The sequence below is a fragment of the Camellia sinensis genome, chromosome 5 (assembly GCF_055761805.1).
Source record: "Camellia sinensis isolate YWXY chromosome 5, ASM5576180v1, whole genome shotgun sequence".
Classification (NCBI taxonomy): domain Eukaryota; kingdom Viridiplantae; phylum Streptophyta; class Magnoliopsida; order Ericales; family Theaceae; genus Camellia; species Camellia sinensis.
In genome coordinates, this window is record NC_138965.1 from 90,554,899 (window position 1) to 90,574,369 (window position 19,471).

A 19,471-nucleotide genomic window follows, 5' to 3' on the forward strand; every position below is an offset into this window, starting at 1 on the left:
CCTAAATCCTAGTGTCTTATTTTCTTTAGAAATTTCCAGAACCCTTTTTCAACTCTTTTTTTTTCTTCTTTTGTACCTTCCAGCCTTCAAAACAGGTTTAGAATGAAGCGCACGTAGTACGATCGCACGTATAGGAAATGTCATAGCATGTGTGGCAAAGGCTCCGCACGTACGACTTTTTCAAAATGCATGGCTTTCGGGAGAAGAGGCCGCACTTGCGGGAATGATCCTCCACACATGTGGGGTTGGCTTTTTTTTCAGCTAAAACTCCATTCTTTTGCTCATTTTGTGCTTCAACCGCATCCAAATCTAACCTGATTGACATTAAACAGTAATAACATGTAACTTGAATCAAGAATAGGGTTAAGAGCTCTCAATTATTGGCCTCAATGATATACAATTCAGCCTCAATCACACTGCCCAACTCACAACTTGCTAGTCCTCATGCAAGGAAATAAAGAAAGAAAATAAAGAAAAATCTAGCTACCTCATCTTTCGTGGGATGAACGATTGCATTTAGCATATACAACAAGCCTTTAAACTACAAAGTTACCCCGCGTCAACGAGTATAGTCTCATAAGGGTTTCTAGAAATGATATCCACAAACATTCAACATACATACACCTCATTCATAACATTTGAATCATTTGCTCAAATAACACTTCCCAATATCTCACACCATCTAACGACAAATATGTCACTTTATCTCATGGATTATTCAATACTAGTGCTATGCATAGATCAATTCACATGAACATGTGAAACATCAAGAGGCTTTCAAATTGAAAGTAATATTTGCACCTCGTGTGTAATGTGAAGTTCAACAATCAGTGAATTACCATACAGTATCTCATCAAGTATTCTCAAAGTCTCATAGCATAACCCCACCTTCAAAGTCTCCCTAGCAATAACGCCAAAATTTGATGGATCGTTTTGAGCACCAAAAAAAGAAAAAGAAAAAAGAACTAAACTCTGCCCAAATTTCTTAGAATAATGGCAAGTCCAGATATCGATCCATAGGGACAAATGCAAAATTGAACTAATTTAATTGGTAGGTTCCTAAATTAATTTTGATAACAATATTGATGGATCATATGACTAAATGAGGATTAAAATGAAATTAAGAAATTGAATTGACAATTAAAAGTAAGGATTAAGTTATTGATTTTGGAAAAATCCTAGGGCAATGAAGTTACCACTAGTTACATAAATAAGATTTAAAATTGGAAATCGATTGTGCTATGGTTCGAACCACCCAATACTTCGCAACTACAAGCTTGAAGTATTGTTGAAGAAGATTATCGTGTTCAACGTATAGGCACAAACCATGTTAAGTAGTACGAGTCGTTTGCTCTAAACTAGGGTAGTAACACAACCCGTCTCTCGTAACTTGGCTTATCTCACACTTTTAATAATTGTATGGATAGCATTCAATAATCACAGAGAGAAGAACACTTAAAGAAAATGAAAGAAAAATGTATTGGAAAACTTCTTAAACACCATACAACTTGTCCAAAATATTACAACAATCAAAAACCTAAGAAAAACCCTATGTACTTGGCTAGAAAGTAAAGAACTAGCCACTCATGGAGAAGTGGGAAAATGTAGAGGAAGCAGCACCATGGAAGACATCCTTGAAAACTCCAAACTTTTTTGTCTCCCAAACCCTAGCCTTTCATTTTCCTTAGAAAATCCCGAAACTCTTTTTCAGCTTTTTCTTCTTCCTTTTATACCTTACAACCTTCAAAATAGGTTTAAAACAATGCACACGCTAATGGAGGTATGACTGCACATGCGACTTTTTCAGAATGCATGGATTTCAGGACGAGAGGCCGCACGTGCAGAATGATCCTTTGCATGTGCAGGGTTGGCTTTTTTTTTTTTTTTTCTAGCTAAAATTCTATGCTTTTTCTCATTTTGTGCTTCAACCACTTCCAAATCCAACCTGACTGAAATTAAACATTAGTGGAATGTACAACTTGAATCAAGAATATAATTAAGAACTCTTAATTATCAGCTTCAATGATATACAATTCGGCCTCAATCACTCCCCCAACTTACAACTCACTAGTCCTCGACTAAGGAAATAAAGAAAGAAAACAAAGACCTCCTCTTTCGTGGGAAGAACTATTGCATTTAGTGTAAGCAACAAGCTTTTAAACCACAAAGTTATCCTAAGAGGACGAGTATAGTTTCATGAGGGTTTCCAGAAATGATACCCACAAATATTCAATACACATACACCTCATTCAAAACATTTGAATCATTCGCTCAAATAACACTGCCCAATATCTCACACCATCTAATGACATATATTTCACTTCATCTCATGGATTTTTCAATACTAGTGCTAGGCATAGATCAATTAATATGAACATATGAAACATCAAGAGGTGTTCAAACTAAAAGTAATATTTGCATCTCGTGTGTAATGTGAAGCTCAACAATCAGTGAATTACCATACAGTATCTCATCTAGTATTCTCAAAGTCTCATAGCACAAGCCCACCTTCAAAGTCTCCCTGGCAATGGTGCCAAAATTTGATGGGTCATTTTGCATACTAAAAAAAGAAAAAAAGATCTAAACTACGCCCAAATTCCTTAGAATAATGGAAAATTTAGATATCGATCCACATGGACAAATGTGAAATGAAACTAATTTAATTGGTAGGTTCCTAAATTAATTTTGATAAAATTATTGATGGATAATATGACTAAATGAGAATTAAAATGAAATTAAGAAAATGAATTGAAAATGAAAAGTAAGGGTTAAGACACAAATTTTGGAAAAATCCTAGGGCATTGAATTCACTACTAGTTACGTAAATAAGGTTTAAAATTTCAAATTGATTGTGCTATGGTTTGATCCACCCAATACTTTGCAACTACAAGCTTGGCACAAACCATCTCAATTAGAATGAGTCGTTTTCTCTAAACAAGGGTAGCAACACGACTCATCTCTAGTTGGCTTGTCTCACACTTTGAATACAAAAGAAAAGATAATAATTGCATGGAAAGTATTCAACAAATAGAAAGAACACTTAATTAAAGAAAATTAAAGAAAAATATGTTAGAAAACTTCTTAAACACCATAAAACTTGTTCAAACCATACAACAATAAATAAATAAATAAAACCTAAGAAAAAACTTATTTACGTGGCTAGGGTTTTATCAAAACCCTAGAAAGTGGAGAACTAGCCACTCATGGACGAGTGGGAAGATGTAGAGGAAGCAGCTACCATGGAAGACATCCTTTGAAACTGCAAACTTCTTTCTCTCCCAAACTCTACCCTCTAATTTTCTTTAGAAATTCCCAGAATCCATTTTTAGCTTTTTCTCCTTCAACAAAGGTTTAGAATGACACGTACGCAAATTGAGGTATGACCGCATGTGTAGGAAATGTCACTGCACGTGCGGTAAAGGCTCCCCACGTGCAGGAAAAACCCTCCTCATGTTTGGTTTTTTCCGAGTGCACGGGCTTTCGGGAAGAGAGGGCACATGCGCATGAATGACCCTCCGCACGTGCGGGGTTGACTTGTTTTTTAGCTAAAATTGCATTTTTTTTCCTCATTTTGTGCTTCAACCACATCCAAATCAAACCTGATTGACATTGAATAGTAGTGAAATGTACAACTTGAATTAAGAATAGGGTTAAGAACTCTTAATTATCGGCTCCAGTGATATACAATTCAGCCTCAATTAATTATATCATCTTAAAGTTGTTTTGATATTCTTGATGCATGTAAATCTCTATCTCCATATCTTGTTTTGATTTTCAATAGTTGTGCATATTTGAAATCATGTTTCAGAGAAAAGAAATGAATGGGTTTGGAAAAGGAGTTGATTCTTGAAATCCATGACAAATCTTGAAGTATGATCTTGGATTCTTGAAACCAAACCATGTTTTGATGTTTTTGATTTGGCAAACAATCGTACTCCCACGTTTACCTTTAAAATTACATGCTTTAGATTGATTTTGCTTGAACCCTAGTTTGGAACCAAAAAAAGAACACTTAGAACACAACAAAATTTCGACTGCTCTATTTTTCTTAGAACCGCAGATGTGGCTAGATTTACCAAAACCAAATTCGATTATGAAAAAAGGCACGTGCGGTAGTTCCCTGTTTCATGCACTTGTTTGTTTTGTGATTCTTTCTCATATAGGACAGTTCTTGTATGCATTTGACACTTAGTTAAGACTTGAATTAGACCTAGAACAACACTAAACACTTGAGAGAATTTAAGAAAATGTTTAACTAAGCTTAGACGAAAGCTTTGTTATATTGTACATGTAAGCTTGGAATTTCAATGTTTTGTTCTTCTTTTGTGTAGGTTAAGCTCTGAAGAAGATAAAGTCTCGTTTACGGAGCAATTTGTGAGTAGTAGTGTAGTAAAGTTATGTTTATTAAACTATGATTGGAAATGTAAACGTATGATATATTTAAGAAAACTATGATATTGTTTGTTAAGGATGAACATCTGTAGACACCCCATTTTTGACCGACCTTAAGACTCAGACGTCACCGATTGAGCGCTTGGTGATGTTGCATATTGTGCTCGTTCTGAGGTTTCAGAGTCTCGGCTGCGAGCCTTGCCTCCGAACTTCCGGACTCTTTTGTGCTTTGTCTCGATTTGCGAACCAGGCTCTGTTTTCTTTATTTTATCTTCCCAAAGGGAGGGAGAGGTCTCGTAGATCATCTCTCAGTGCCCGTAGGCTACGTTTCGTGGTCGTAGGCCATTTTGCCCTTTTGGAGTCTGGTTTTTGGTTTTTCGGAGCCGTTGGCCATGTGCCTCGGTTCGGGACCACTTAACCATCTCCGTTTGCCCCGGTTCTTGGCATATGTCTTATATCCTCCCTTTTGAGGGACACTGTGGTCCGAGAAACCGACTTCGTGGTTGAACACCACTTCCGGTGCCTAACAGTCAGTTTTCGGGGCCTCGGGCTGCGCGTTTCGGCCCCCGAACCTTCATTTTGCATCGGTTTTGGTTCGTTTTTGGCAGGGACCTCTATTTCATTGCTAGGAAGGTCATAGAAGGATGGGAGGCCAGTAATTTTTCTTTCAGCCAACTTTATCCCTTCATCGCCCTCCGTCGCCCGATTTTTCTCACTTCAAAGCCAATGTTGACTACCCTTAGGCCATTTTCTTGCACCCTAAAACCCATATTTGTGATGTACACATCTGGGAGGCCACCAATATTTGGTGGCTGGCCAGTAATTGCTTTTGAGCCTTTTGAACCCCTCCTAGAAGTGGCCTTTTCTCTCTTCTGGTTCATTCTCTCCAGTTTTTGACCACATGGTTGTGTTGTGCACACATGAGAGGCTCCTTTTTTGGCATGGCCGGCCACTAATCCCCATTGAACCTTTTGACCCTTGGCTGGCCGGCCATGGGAAGAGCCGGCCGGCCACCTGTAACTCCAATAACCAGCCGGCCTTGCTCCTTGCTGCAGGTACAGTTCAAATATGTATCTCTTTTCCCCCCAGATTTTGTATCTGGGGGGCCAACTTTTTTGGGGGAAACTTGAATTGTTTTCCCCCCCATTTCTCCTCCTCTTTTGCCTATAAAACCAGGCTCCCAGCTCTAGTTTAGGGGTTAGAAAAATCACCTTTGAGCTCCCATATTGTATCTCTCTCCCTCTACACTTCCAAGCTTCAAACCTCTCAAGTCCTACACTCATTTCTTCACCAACCCATAGCCCCACCCTTCCATCCTCCATTCCAGCAGCTTGAGGTTGTTCTTCAGAGTCTAGGAGTGCTGCATCTTAGTCCAAAAGGCTGTCAAAGACTAGTCTTCAAGGGTAAGTCCTCTTCTCCCCCTTTTGACCCTTTTCTTGGTTCATATTCTAGCTCCTTGTGCTTACTTTTTTGAGCTCTGACCCTAACTGAAAATAGCATTTTTTTAAGCTTTATTTCATGTTTGTTTAAGGGCCTCTCACTGTTTGAGGCTTCCTTGTGGCACTTGCTTCTTTACCTTTCTTTTATGCCATTTCCTTGCATAGTATTTTAGGCCTATGTATAAACTGTTTTGATCTCTGTCATAAACTGTAAAGTGGCTTATTTTGAGCCCTTCTTCAACATTTTTGAAGGACTCATCACTTTTTGAGGTTTCCATTTACCACTTGCCTTTGTATCTCTCTTTTGGCTCCATTTTTGCATGATTTGTTACCCCCTTGTGTTTGCATTTTTGGACTCTGGGCCGAAATGTAAATGGCCTTATTTTGACCCCCTCTTCATGTTTCATTCGGGGTCTTTTACTGTTTGAGGCATCCTTTTTGTACTTTGTGTTATAGCTCTCTTTTTGGCCTTGTTTTGCATAGTATTTTGAGCATGCTTGTGCACTGTTTTGGGTTTGATCATAAACTGTAAAATGCCATGTTTTGGGTCCCTCTTCAACATTGTTGAAGGGCCCTCTCGTGTTTGAGGCCAGAAGCCATGACTTGCTTCTTTATCTCACATTTCGGGGCCATTTTTGCATACTAGCTTAGCCCCATTTGTGTTCATTGTTTGGCCTCACCTAAAACTGTAAATATGCTTTTTTTTGGGCTGCCTTGAATCTATATTCACATTTCATGCTCAAATAATGCATGTTTTGTATAGCTATAGGCCAATGCATATGCCTAGTTTTGTGTTTCGGGTTCATTTCATGCATCGGTGCCATGTTTCCATGATTCAGGACTGTTTTGGGTCATATTTTAGCGCTTAAATTTGCATGTTTGCATACCATGTTTCACACCTTGCCATGTCTTGTTAGAGTGGCATTTATGCCTTAGGGTCGGTCCTCGGTTTGCGTGCATGTGTGCACGCATTTCGAGTGTCTCATTTTCATCTCATGGCCTCTTATGTGAGTGTGGCTGAGGTCCACTCATGTTAGTGTAAGCCCATTTATGCATTGTGTATGCCATTTTATTTCATAGCATTGCGTATGCTAGGTTGTATGTTAGCGCATTGTGTATGCCATGTTACCTCGTGCATCGTGTATGCCATTTCATAGCATCGTGTATGTTAGGTTGTATCTTAGTTGCATTTTATGCATATCATGCATATTGCATTGTGCTTGGGATAGGAATTAGCCCAGGCACGGGAAATGAGGTACGTTTCGTACTCCGAGTGACGGAACGTGTCTCAATTCCCAGTCGCCGACACTCCGGATTATCCATGATGGAGTCTAGGTTTTGTTTTGTTTTCATGTGCATTCATTCTATATTGAGTTGCAATTTGACTCCTCGGCCATCATGCATCGAGATGCGTGATTAGTGGCACAAGGATCGAGGCATGCATACATTTGTGAAAATACATTGCCATGCCTTTTTCCTGCTCTCTGTTGCAGCAAATCAAGAATCAGCAGTCTTCCGGGGCTTGGCGCGCTTTCCAAGAAATCATTGCAAAATAGAGGCTAATTGGGGCATCGCAGTGGATTTCCGTGCAAAGACAACCCGAGCATGCATCAATCATCATCCGGAGAAGAGTCAAGGCAGTCCCTGGCTTGCATGCCAGTTTTATTGTTTTCTTAGTTAAATTTGTAATTTAATTAGGATTTTGTAATTATTTGGACTGTAATATTCATTTGGGACTGTATATTATTTTATTCGGATCCTCCGTGCGAGGGCACAACTGTAATAAGTGTGCGTGTGTGTGATGCATGTCTTCCAACCCCACGTCTTTCTCCCTTTTATTTACCTGCTTATGATGGTTAGATTAGGGCATATTTCAATTAGCATACAGTATGATAGCATGTTTGCATTCATTCATCTGTTTTGCATGCACCGGGCTCGGCGCATCATACTAACTGCATTGTATTTTCAATTCCAAATTGAATACATGTTAGCTGTAGCATTTCATATGCCATGTTTAGAATAGCCGAGCCTGCTATAGTTGCATTTTTGCATGTGTTGCATTAGGCATTTTTGTATAGTTAGGATCATGCATGGATTTCTAATTAGCTTCTGTTTTGGCTTAGAGTACTCGGTAAGTTTTATGCTTTAACATCCATGCATGTGTGTGAGTGACTGCCATGATAGCATGCTTACCATGAGGCTAATTGCTTATGTGATATAACTGCTTGAATGCCTGTGGGTGAAGGTTGGGTTATTTGGATTGGAACAATTCATCAAATGTGTGTTTTAAGCCCACTAGATAGTGGCAAAATCATGTTTTCTAAGCCCACCCGAGGGTGGCAAATCCACATTTTAGCCTACTTGCGAGTAGCACCATCAAACCATCTTTCAAAAACAAACATGAAATGTTTTGTTCCAATTCAGGCGATCCAGTCTATACTTGTACGCTGTGCGCATCACATAGTAAATCTAGGCTAATAACCGGAATAAGAACACACAATGTTTTTCAAAAATAGATATCATGGTTAGTAGAGGCCGATCTTTGATCGGGCGAGCGGGGGTGCTCACGAAGTGACCTTCCCCAATCGTACCCAAGTTCCCGAGCTGAGGCAACTTTGGTGATGACAGACACGTGGCCTTAGGCAACGAGTCAGGGTTTCCTAAATTTCCCAAAATAAAATATTTAGGTGGCGACTCTGTATCTGGCAAAGCAGTCCCTGTTTGGCACTTCTTTTCTAAAAATCTGTTTTCTCAAAACGATTTGCCGGATTTGGACTCTTTGGTTCAGATTAAGAACCGTGACAATTTGAGAGTCCTGAACTGTAGTGAGCCCAATATTGAACGGAACGGGGGAGCTCGTTCCTCCCGGGGCGTTCGGGGATGTCTATAGTTTCTGGCGACTCCGTTGGGGATTTAGAGAACTTGACTCGAACTCATGATATCTTGTTTTGATTACACTTGTGTGTTTCTTTGCATTGGTGCGCCTAGGACACCGTGTTTGCCATCTGCTATTCCTGAACGGTTTGTCGGAGGCTTGTCTTGTCAAGGCATGACCATAAGGCTGACCGGTTGTGGGCTCTGCCAGTATGGGAACACAAACCCCGGTTTTACCGGGGCACCCTTTTGACCATTCGACCTAGTGCATATTCGGAATCCATAGTGACCATTCCAAGCTAGGACAGGTTGCTTACCCGATTTAGGTTGTTTGAAACCACTGCGTGCGTTGTGAAGCCCTAGCTCCTGACAAAATAGGACAGGGAAAACCCTACCCCAACATAGGGGTGTTTTGGCTCTCAATTATCTGTTATATGCTGTTAGAGTGTGTCTCTACAAGGGTTACATATATCAGTTTATGATTTTGGGGCATCAGGCCTGCGGGCATCAGTCAGTATTTGAGAATCAGTTATTTGCAGGTATCAGAGATTCAGTTTCGGGGACAGTGATTCGGGGATAATAATCAGTGTTGGAGGACAGTGTGTATTCAACTTGTCGACCGTGTGTTGTTATGCCCGGCTGTGTGTCATGCATTTACTTTAAGCTATTATACTGTCCGTTTATCTGTTTATTTATTTCCTTATTGCTTTATTTATCTTTCTACTATGGCAGTTCTAGCACAATTGCTTCCGACCCAGTAGATATTCCCCAAGCACTTTGGACAAGAGGTCGCCGGCTCAATCGATCCGAGGATCTGGTTGACGGACAGCCAGTGTTTCATTCTCTACCCCCAGTTGTCAGAAGAAGGTCAAGAAGACGCAGTGTGTCTGAGCAGAGGTTACCAGAACAGTGGTCTACCCTAGTAGTGAACAGTCGGGCTGAGGTTTTAGTTTCTGCCATAGAAATACACATACCCGTCAGTCAGCAGGATCAACAGAGTGTAGCAGGAATTGAGGAAATGATGCGCCAGCTCCAAGAGAGCATGAAACAAATGCAGGAGGACGCCGCCCGCCAAGCAGAGTTCTCTAGACAACAGGCCACAGTCATGGCTCAGCAGGCCGAGCTAATCAGTAGACTTCAACAGCAAAATGCAGCATCGGCCTCACATCAAGTTCCTCCTCCACCAGGGGTCCCGTTACCCGAGCAAGCACCTACTGTCCAGAATGCTCTGCCAAACACCCAGAACACCTTACCCAATATCCAGAACATCCAAGAGGACACGGACCTTCCAACGGGGCCAGCTCCGCCCCCACTTCTGCCTCAACTGTCCAAGACCCATACACCCAATCACCCGGACTCTCCTTTCAAGTTCGAAACAGACCATACAGCTCTGAAACTGAGCAGGCTCGAGAAGCTTTTCAAGAAATCACAAGGAGTAAAGGCTATTCCGGATATCGAGGACGGATACACCGATGTGGCCGTAACTTTGCCAGATAGATTCAAGATGCCGCAGATTGATCGTTTCGACGGATCCGGGGATCCCATGGTCCACCTCCAGTTATTCTCAGATATATTGCGGCCAATGGGCCTAACCCGACCACAAAAACTTTTGCTGTTCGGCCGAACCCTGTCGGGTGTGGCCGCTATCTGGTACGCGAAGTTAGAAGATGAGGTAAAGAGAAGTTGGGATGAAATGGCCGAGGCCTTTGTCGCACAGTACTCGTACAATAGCCAGATCGAGATTACAACTCGTGATCTCGAAACGACGAGGCAGGATCCCAAAGAAACTTTCTCAGATTTCGTAACTCGGTGGAGGGCGAAGGCATCGATGATGACTTTGAGGCCCACTGATAAGGACCAAATCAGGATGATTGTGTGCAATCTCCAACCAAAATTGATGTAGAAGATGATTGTACTCCCCTTCCCCACCTTTTTCGATCTACATGAGATGGAGGTACAAATCGAGGATGCGATGAAGCAAGGTCTAATTGACCAGGACAGGGAGCAACCCCGGAGAACATTTAACCGTAACAATAACGCAGGCCCAAGTGGCGCTGCAACCGCAAGAGCTTCGGAGGTCAGCATGGTCACCACCATTCCCCCTCCCCTTCCAAGGCCCATGGCAGCCACACCCTTCTCCGGTGCATCCAGAAGTAATACCCAAACCACTAAATACCAGCCCAGAGGCCAAAGAACCTTCACCCCACTGTACATGCCTTTGTCCAAGGCTCTGGGGGTCTTAATCAGAAAGGGGCATCTAAAACCCCTAGAGCCGAGGCCATTACCAAATCCACTTCCACCCTCTCACAACCCAGCCAAGTACTGTACATATCACCAGCAGCACGGCCATGATACTAACCAATGTTTCAGGCTGCGTCACAAGATTCAAGACCTCGTTGACAAAAATGTGATTCTGCCGCCAGAAAAACCCAACGTCACAACCAATCCACTCCCTACACACAACCAAGCTCCACCGCCCAAAAGAGTCAATCTTATCCAGACTGGGGTCGTGTCTTACGATCCTAGCATCTATATTACTCCTACCCATCTACCTAAGCCGGAGGTGCTCCTTCCCGACTGCGCTGACTCTTTGTGCATGTTGGACATCTCCACAACCCAACCAGAGCCGACGGTGGTGACCATCGAAGATGGGGCAAGGCAAACTTCAGGAAAGAATGGAATTGTTGAGTCTGGGATTGAACAGAGTTTTGCTGGGGAAGCCTACGATCCAAGTGAGTACATCTTGTCAACAAGCCAGATTGGGCTGGGTATAGAATTGCCAGAGAAGGAAGAGCTGTGTGTGATCCAGGGGGATGGATTTGAGCAAGGGGCAAATGATTTGACAGCTGTGGAGGAGGACTTTGCCAACCTACAGTTTTTTGATGACCAAGAATCAGGGGGCGCGGTAGTCAACTGGTTTGATTATGAGGAATCGGCAGAGGCCATTGGATGGCTGGATGATCAGCCAAATGTAGTGGAAGAATCCCAACCTAAACAGGGCCCAGTAGGGGCGAGAGTATCAACTATGGCCGGAAGGGCCGAAAATCTGAGTGCATTGCCGGAGAGCACCGCTACAAAGAATTTTGCTCAGGACAGAAGCATTGTGAATGCAGGGAAAGTTGAACAACAAACTACACTGACGCAGGTAGAACAACAGGGTTCTGAGAGAACCGGGAAAGCCAAAATCCATGAGGGAATCGGAAGTGCTGTGGGCACAAGAACAGAGGATGCTGTGAGCATGCAGGCTGAAAGTGCTGTGAGTACAAACATGCCCGAGCCAGACAAGTGCCTTTTGAATGCCAACGGAATGTGGTGGGAAGACGATGACTTATGTCTGGCCCACACAGACGAAGACTGGGGAAGCAATCAACCGGACGACACTTGGTACCTCGATGAGGTTGATCACATGACGAGAAGCGGGCGGTACTTCAAGCTCCCACACCTAGACCAACCCGAGGCATCTGGGAAGGACAAAGAAGCCGAGAGACAGAAAGAGAAGCAGATCGAAGAGGAAGCTGTACTGAGACAGCTAAAGAAGATACAAGCAGACATCTCTATATGGGGATTACTTATGGCTTCATGAGTGCACAGACAGGCTGTCTTATCTGCCATGGACAGGTCCAAACTCTCTATAAATACTACACCAGAACAGCTGGTTGGGCTGGTTTTTCCGGGAGGAGGTTCCCCGGCATTAACCTTTTCAGAAAAAGAACTACCGCCTGAGGGCACAAATCATAACAAACCCCTCTACGTTTCCGTGGAATGTAGAGACAAGTGGATACCGGTGGTACTTGTTGATACCGGATCCGCCATCAATGTCTACCCAGCCAAAACAGCGTATGCAATCGGGTCGAAGCCCGCGGACTTCGTGCCGACTACTCAAGTGATCAGAGCATATGATAATACTAGCAGGGAAGTGATGGGGACTGTCAAAATTCAGACCCAGGTTGGTCCAGGACAACACAACATTGAATTCCATGTCTTGGACGTCCCTGCAACCTTTAACCTACTCTTGGGGCGACCGTGGTTGCACCAAGTAAAGGTAGTCTCTTCCACTTTACATCAGATATTGAAGTACCCTCACGGGAAGGGGGTGGCTATTGTCTTCGGGAATTCATCAATCTATCCGCCACCGAAAGTGTCCACACCAGTTTTGGAAATCGAGCATGGCACTGAGGATGTGTTCTTATCAGGGTTCACTTTGGCTGAGGCTCGAGTGGTGCAGAATATTATGGCTGTGAATGAGGGGGTGTACGTCAGTGCTCAATCCGTCTACCTCATGAACAAGTTACAACACATCCCCGAAATGGGATTGGGAAAAAGCGGCCGGAAAGGCATCGCAGCATTGGCCGAAGTGCCACACAACCCTCATACCTTTGGCTTGGGTTATACGCCCACCAAAGAGGACTGGGTGAGGAAGGGTAAAGAGATGGCCGAAAGAGCCAGAGCAAAGCAGGCTGGGAAGCCTTTCGAGTTAATGCATAGGCCCATTCAGGGTACCGTAAACGGACGCTTCGTCCGGGAGGGGGAGGACTTTCTATTTTGCGGCTTCCCAGAGCCATGGCTAAACGCGGAGAAGAAGCGCGTGCCAGGTTTCGAGATCTTCTTCGACCTGCAACTACCCGGGGATGACGTTGCCGAAGAGCAGACAGACCCATCAGCTGAGGTTGAACAGAGTAAGAAAGTGCAGTCTGAGGACACCGAACTTGAGATGGGGGTAGCACTGGCATGTCTACTTTCAGATCCTTTGATCGACCAAAAGTGCTTGGGGGATAACTCCTTGGTTTCCATGATTGGGGATGAAACGGCTGCGGGCCTACCAGCAACTATTTTGGATGTATCTATCGCACCCTCTCTCACTTGGCAGTACGAGGAGGGATTTTTGTCCAGCAGCACCGGGTCAGGTAGTGAGCCGGAATCTGATTCCACCGAGTCTTGTGAGTCGGAATCAGGTTCCAGCTCGACTGAGTCTGAGTCTGGTAATCCTGGGGATGATAACCCGGATGCCACAGTTATGTCCAGGTCGTCTTTTTCTTTCTCATTTGAGTCTGTTGTAACCGAGAATTCGGACGATTTGGATGAGCTTAATGAGAATCAAGTAACTGTGGTTTCTGAGTACTTTTCTGTGCCCTTAATTTATTACATAAACTCAGACTTTCAAATTTTTGATGAAAACGACGAGGAAGAAATTCCTCCGATTTTGCAACGTTTAATTGAGCAGGAGCAGGAGAGATTTGTCAAACCCTTAACGGATGAAATCGTTACCGTGAATATTGGTACTGAGGAGGACCCGCGGCTGGTCCAGATCGGGTCCACGTTGTCTTCGGAGGAACGTGAGCGCTTAGTCGCTTTGTTAAAAGATTTCAACGATGTTTTCGCGTGGTCCTACGAAGACATGCCTGGGATCGATCCTGAGATTGTACAGCACCGGATCCCCCTTAACCCCGAGGCCCGACCTGTCAAACAGAAACTCAGAAGGATCCGCCCAGACTGGGCTCTCAAGATTAAAGAAGAGGTCACCAAGCAAATCGATGCAGGCTTCCTGCTGGTATCCGAATACCCGACTTGGTTGGCCAACATCGTTCCAGTGCCGAAGAAGGATGGTAGGATCCGGGTGTGCGTGGATTTTAGGGATTTAAACAGAGCTAGTCCGAAGGACGACTTTCCCTTGCCGCATATTGATGAGTTGGTGGATTTCACAGCAGGGCATGCTTTGCTCTCATTCATGGATGGCTTCTCAGGGTACAATCAGATAGTGATGGCACCAGAAGATAGAGAAAAGACTGCATTCACCACCCCGTTGGGGACATACTGCTACAGAGTAATGCCGTTTGGGTTGAAGAATGCTGGAGCTACTTATCAACGGGCCGCGACCACAATATTGCACGACATGATCCACAAAGAGGTTAAGGTGTACGTGGACGACATGATTGTCAAGTCGAAAGAAAGAGAGGGTAACTACACCGCCTTACAGAAGTTCTTTCAAAGGATCAGAGAATTTCGGTTGCGGTTAAATCCTCAGAAGTGTACGTTCGGTGTTACAGCGGGAAAAATACTGGGATTTCTTATTACACAAAGGGGGATCGAGGTCGACCCTTCAAAAATCAAGGCTATCTTAGAAATGCCACCACCAAGTACTGAAAAGGAGGTGCGAGGCTTTCTAGGTAAAGTGCAATTCATAAGACGGTTTATCTCAAAATTAACCTTAACTTGTGAACCACTTTTTGGTCTCCTGAAGAAAGGAAAGAAATTCCAATGGGACGGCCGATGCCAAGCTGCTTTTGAACAAATCAAGAAATATTTACAGAACCCGCTCGTGTTGTCGCCACCAGAGCTGGGAAAACCGTTGATATTGTACCTTTCAGTGACCGAGACTAGAATGGGCTGCATGCTCGCACAAGAATCAGAGGATAAGGTGAAGAGGGCCATCTACTATCTGAGCAAGAAGATGTTGGATTACGAGACCCGCTACACTCCGCTGGAGAAGGCTTGCTTAGCTTTGGTATGGGCTACCAGGAAGCTGCGGCACTACTTGTTAGCTCACTCCGTAATGTTGGTTTCACGACTGGATCCCACCAAATACCTTTTCGAGAAACCGACACTTACGGGTAGGCTAGCTCGCTGGTTGCTGTTGCTCTCCGAATTCGATCTGAAATATGTAACACGCAAGTCAGTCAAGGGAAGAGCAGTGGCAGAGTTCTTAGCCGATCATCCAGTCGAAGGAGGCGAAGCAGTTGAGTACTTATTCCCAGATGAAGCCATTTTGCACATCGACGACGAATATTGGACGATGTACTTTGACGGAGCGTCAAATCAATACGGGTATGGGATAGGAGTGTTGCTGATAGCACCCGACAATTCCCGTATCCCTCTAGCCTTCAAACTTCGGTTCAAGGTCTCGAACAACGAAGCAGAATATGAAGCATGCATTGCTGGTCTAGAAGCGGCCCTGGAACTCGGGGCAAGACGGTTGGACGTCATCGGGGATTCAAACCTTGTTGTGTCTCAAGCAAAAGGAGACTGGAAAGTCAAGGAAGAAAAGATGATGATGTACTACCAGACCTTGGACTTGTTAATTCCTTGGTTTGAAAAGCTAAACTTTACTCATCTTCCAAGAGAGAACAACAGGTTCGCAGATTCTTTAGCAACTCTATCTTCCATGATAGACATCCCGTTTGGAATCCGAATGCGTCCAGTCGTCATTGACCAGAAATTTGCGCCAGCCTACGAGTCGATTGCTGCTATAGATGAGGTTCAGGACGAAAACCCCTGGTATTACGACATTTGGAATTTCTTGGAAAATGAAGCATACCTGCCAGGGGTAAATGCCAAGGATAAAAGGGCGATCAGAAGAATGGCCGTTCAGTTCATCATCTGCGGGGGTAAGCTGTATAAGAGAGGTCATCTGGGAATGCACAAGCTGTGTGTTGAAGCCGAGGAATCGAAGCGCCTAATGGAGGCCATCCATGGAGGAGAATGCGGTGCACATATGAACGGAGTAATGCTAGCACGGAAGATCCTCAGACAGGGTTACTACTGGTCCACCATGGAGGAGGATTGTATTAGCTTTGTTCGGCGATGCCACAAGTGCCAGATTCATGCAAATCGCATGAACATCCCGCCGTCGAAGCTGTACAACATGACTTCGCCATGGCCATTTTCAGTTTGGGGAATCGATGTGATCGGGGCTGTCACTCCAAAGGGGTCGAATGGGCATGAGTTCATCCTGGTTGCGATAGATTATTTCACAAAGTGGGTTGAGGCCCAATCGTATGCGATGTTGAAGGCGTCGCACGTTGCAAAGTTTATCAGAAACAACATCATCTGTCGCTATGGGGTCCCGAACGAAGTCGTTTCAGATAATGGTTCCCATTTTAAGAAGGAAGTGATTGACTTGTTGGAGAAATACAACGTGGCTTTCCATAAGTTATCTACATACCGGCCGCAAACCAACGGAGCGGTCGAGGCCGCCAATAAGAATATCGAACACATACTGCAGAAGATGGTGGAAACCTACCGGGATTGGCCAGATAAGCTGCCATTTGCTTTGTGGGGCTACAGGACTTCAATAAGAACTTCTACCGGAGCGACTCCGTATTCATTGGTTTATGGGATGGAGGCCGTTCTACCTATCGAGATTGAGGTTCCGTCATTACGAGTATTGGCTGAGTGTCAAAAAGCCGAAGCAGATTGGCAGCAGATCAGATTTGAGGAACTCATGCTTTTTGACGAGAGAAGACTGAAAGCACTGTACCATGTTCAAGGCTATCAGCGCAGAATTGCCCGGGCTTTCAACAAGAAAGTTAAGTCCAGGAATCTAAAGGAAGGAGGTTTGGTGCTCAAGGACAATCGAACTCCCATCCATGACCCAAGGGGCAAATTCAAACCCAATTGGACTGGTCCCTATATCATCAAAGCTATCTGGTCAGGTGGAGCTGTGGTTCTGATGGATCTAGATGGCCTAGAGTTCTCCTAACCGATCAACATGGACAAGTTGAAGAAATATCACCCCTGAGAGGCTCGCTAGGCCGAAAACCCGAAAGGGCGACCTAGGCAAAAGTTAGAGCACAAAAAATTGGAAAATATAAAAACTGAGCTCGCTAGGTTGAAAACCCGCAAAGGGCGACCTTGGCAAAAGTTAGAGCGTAAAAGGAGAGTGAAAATACTCGAGTGAACCTAAGCCTGAACTACGTAAGGCTTGATTTCCATCTTCGGGATATGTAGGCAACTTCACCCTGAAGTTCAGCCATAAACTTTTCCCCGATCAACTTTGTCCATTTTGACCATCTCAGTCATCTTTACCCATCAGTACTTATCACGATCTCCGGTGTAGTGCTATTCAGACTAGGGGCAACTTTCCGTTGCCATGCAGTGCTGCGGTACTCTTCAGACTAGGGGCAACTTTCCAGTTGCAGGGATCTGGGGTTGTGCATCTCAGTGACAGATCTTAGGCGTGTCCAGTTTTGATCCATATCGAAAATGGTTTTGAAAATTTTTAATAAAAGTTGACTTTGTTTAAATTAATCTCTTTACAACTAAGACCAGTTTTGGACCAAAGCGGAGAATTTTCAGTACCACAACCTTCAATTTGATTGATTTCAAAACAGAGTTCTCCTGCTCTTGTATACAATCGAAGTTGCTTTTTATTGCATTCATAAAGAAAACTTGAAAGTACTAATAAAGCAATAAATCCGGGGCATAGTCAAGTCAAGTATCCCTGCGCCCCCTCCCAGAGCTGGTCGAAGCCTCTAACGCCAAGCTAGGCCCAACCTGTGCCTCCTCGTTGAGCCAATCCAAGCACTCGTCAGACAAAGTGCAACTGAAAGTGGGAGCAGGAGCCAGGAGCTCTCTAGTCCTCCATGCTGTGACATATCGGGCAAGCTGTGCACCTCGGACCGAGAAAGCAGCTGGGTACTCAATCCCCTCTGGCGGGCAAATCTGATCATGACCGAACTGGTGCAGAAATCGGAACGGAATGTAGAATACACAGTGGGTCAGACCAATCAACTGGATCTCGATCAGTCGGGACATGCTATAGCTCATTACCGGGAGATTGAGCCAAGGACAACGCCAAGCAATGCGATCTGCGGACAAATTGCACATCCAGTCAAACCACCACCATTCATCAGGGGCATCGACTAGGCGCTGTCGAAAGAAATAACTGCGAGCTGAGTAGGCTGGGCAAGAGTCCACAACCTGCAATTTGTCCATCAACCATACCCAGGGGAGGGATGAAAGATGAGAGAATAAAGAATAGAGAGATGTACGATGAGAGAAAAGCGAGAAAAAGGTTTTTTTTGTGAGAAAAGCCGAGCCTGAGGGTCGAGTGATGTGAGCAAATACATATGTAAGATTGGGTGGGAAACATTACCTACAGCAGTAGTGGACTCCCAGCAAATCTAGTCGTCTCCCGGCGATGGAAGGCATCCAAGCCCATCAGCGTCTCGGCCAAGGTCATGGCGATGCAGCTCTTTCCTTCTTTCAAGCCTTGAGCAACTTCAATCAGATGAATGCTAAATCCGCCAAAGCCCGGGGAAAGCAGAAAGTGAGACAGCAAGCACAAGCAAAGGGCGTGTTGCCGGAAACCTTGCTAATAATGGTTGCTGCGGTCACCAGCATCAGAAAAGCAATGAATCAAACTGTGGATATCCAGTTCCCCATTACAGATCAGAGATCGAGCATCATGCGCGGTGAATCCACACATCCGCCCCAAAGCCTGGGCCTGGCCGAAGCGGAACTGGGGCAAGATCTCTTCATGACACTCAGATTCCATCAAAACTTGAAAATCTTCAAAAGTTGAACATACCTCTTGCCACCGAAGCTAAAGACATGCGTCACCGGGTTCCAAAACCTCGCCGCGGCGTGGAGGAAAGGAAGATGTAGCGGAGTGTGGCTCAGTGTGAATAGTGCATTCAAGCCGAAACCCCGGAAGTTCAACTTTTCCGAACCATCTAGAGAAGCGATCTAAGCTGTGAGATTTTCAACGAGAAACGCCTCCATTCTTGTGCAAAACTAAGATGAATTGAGTCAAAATACGGAGCTAAGGCTTTTAAATAGGAAAAGACACTATTCGGGAGACAAGTGTCAAAAATTGGTCGGTTGCTGGACTAAGTGGCCGGCCGGCCACCTTTTCTGACAGGCCGGCCATTTCCTTTTTCAAAAACTGGCCGATGGCCTCCCCTCTGCAATAAATCTGGCCGGCCAGCCCCCAAAAGTAGCCGGCCATGCTCCAATGTGTGTCTTCAGCCCTGTTTTACCCTCCGAGG